Genomic DNA, 2429 nt, shown 5'->3' with positions numbered 1-2429 from the left:
CCCTCCCTCCTTCCTTCCTTCCTGCCTTCCTGCCTTCCTGCCTTCCTGCCTTCCTGCCTTCCTGCCTTCCTGCTTTCTCTCTCTCTCCCTCTCTCCCTCTCGTCCTTTCTGCCTTCTTTTCCCCCACGTTCCATGTTCTGCCAACTATGACACCCTTCCATCTTTATTAAGTGCCAACTGTAAGCAGGCGCCTGTCCTTACAGAATTCCCTAAACATCCGATGTTGCCTTTGTCCAGACCTGCACGATGCTTCTCCCCGCCAGGCTCATCATGTTTTGTTAGCTATTCTGTTTCTGTGTGGTGTTCTTGTCTCCTGAGCTAGATGAGGAGCTCATGGTGTGCAGCACCAAGGACAGGGTCGCTTAATTATTCTTTGTCATGTTGACTCCCAAGTCATTCTCATTTAGGGAATAAGCCGAATGAGGGATGCTCATTGGCTCTTAATGCACTCATTATACTTGAGGCTGAGTGAAGCCTTTTAAAGATATTATTGCCTTGGTCCAGATACACATTTTATAGCACAATAACAAACTGATGCTCAACACCGTGACTTCTGTTCTCAAGCAATATCTCTACAAGCCACCCCAAATGTGTATCTAGTGTGAGATAGGCTTTCAATATCAGTGGGTAATATGGCCTTGCCTTTAATTAATTACATCAGCCACTAAAATCTGCTCCGATCTTGGGGGTGGCATTGAAAGGAGCTGGCTCTAAACCAATGGAATGATGAAATGCCATGGGAGTTTTTCTTTCAATCCGTTTTCAGAATTAATATTTGCTTTTTCTCATCCTTTCTACATTTCCCCTTATCTTGACGGTCCAATCCTGTGTGGCTTCTGTTTTTCTCCGTTGCCATGGTGATTGAGAGCTTTACTCAATCTTCTGTGTTTGTTTTTTACATTCCATTTGAGGGAGAAGGGCAGAACGCAGATCTCTGGATAGGGCAGATGAGGCATTAAGTGAGTGCCTCAGTCTCGGGCATTTGCCTCCTGTAGACTTTAGATGCCACAGATGAGTAGGGTTTCAGGTGACCGACTTCCTCCCCAAGGTCCTCCACCTGCCACAAGTAAAGACAAACGGTCAGGGCTGGTTGCTTGACAGCTTAGATTTTGGAAAGCCAGAGGCAGTTAAAGGAGGGGCTCCACATATCCTCCTGGGGGGATGGCGTGGGGAGGGTGGTAAAAGGCCACGGGAGGTTTCTGAGGGGCACATCTTTAATGAGGGTGACCCCCTCAGAGCCTACCACCTGCCTTTATACTCAGTAGGGTCTCAAAAGATCCTTGCTGAATGAAATTGCTTTGAGGGACTTAAAGGTTGTTTAAATGATCCCAAACATGGGTGAAGAGCTGGTTTTCCGGAGCTGCTCTGGGCCTCGTGTTTATGTAGGGTACCCAGGAAGTCATTTTGGAAGCCTTGGTCTAACTCCATTTTAAGGTAACAGGCTGTCAGGATGGCTGCCATTTTACTGATCCCAGGAGCAGGGCCTGGTTTGGGTTTTTGCTTTTCTCTGCAGCCTCAGCACTTAGCCCAGTGCCTGGTATTCAGAAGGTGCTTAATGTTTATTGATCAATGAATGTGCTTGATATCTGGCTGCTCCTTTCTGTCCAGAGAAACCCCAAGCTGGTGAGTCGATACCCAAACCTTCATGGTCAGGGTATCTGCTCCAAGCTCAGACTCGGCAAGAGCAGCCACTCGCTTTGGGGACCAGGTCTGGAATCCGAGGGACTGGCATTTTGATCTAGTACGAGGGGCGAGAACCTTGCAACTTGGTGAAAATGTTTTCATGCTTCTAAAAGCATGTTTATAACAGCAGAGGGGGAGGAGTGCTGCCTCTCATCAGATAGGGCTCCTGGACTTTAGCCAAACAGATTTGCAAAAGGTCAGACAGGAACTAAGTGGGATCCTCTGCCTTGGGAGTCTGTAAAAGAGCACAGCACAAGAGAGGGCAGTCTGGGAAGTGTACGTTTCTGACTGCAATGGCAAGTGATCCTGATGGGGACCAGAAGGGAGAGAAAGCACCAAATGCGGTTGTCTGGGGACTTCTCAGAGCTTAGATCTTCAAGAAGCCTCAGACCAAGGGGACCTCTGAGCAAACACAAAAGGGTAGCATGTCCCCGGACTAATAATGTCAGGCAAACTGCAGCATGAGCTGAGGTGAGCTCAAGATGCTTTTGTTTTCCTGAGCATTTGGATGTTTACAGCATCCAAAGCAAGAAGCTGAATGAAGACCAGGGACAAGAGAGATTGCCCTGCTCAAGGAAGATGGTGCAATGCTAGGGGATAAACAGAGAGAGAGCAGCATAAGCAGCTCCCTTTCTGTTTGGCGACGTAGGCTAGGGGAACGTGCACTTAGCTTGGAGTCAGAAGGGTTCTGGGTTTGAATCATTCCTCTGACATTAACCACAGTCAGTTTTTTCATCTTTTAGTCA

The sequence above is a fragment of the Gracilinanus agilis genome, chromosome X (genome assembly GCF_016433145.1).
Source record: "Gracilinanus agilis isolate LMUSP501 chromosome X, AgileGrace, whole genome shotgun sequence".
Classification (NCBI taxonomy): domain Eukaryota; kingdom Metazoa; phylum Chordata; class Mammalia; order Didelphimorphia; family Didelphidae; genus Gracilinanus; species Gracilinanus agilis.
The sequence above is the reverse complement of the archived record's forward strand: the minus strand, read 5'-3'. Positions refer to the sequence as shown.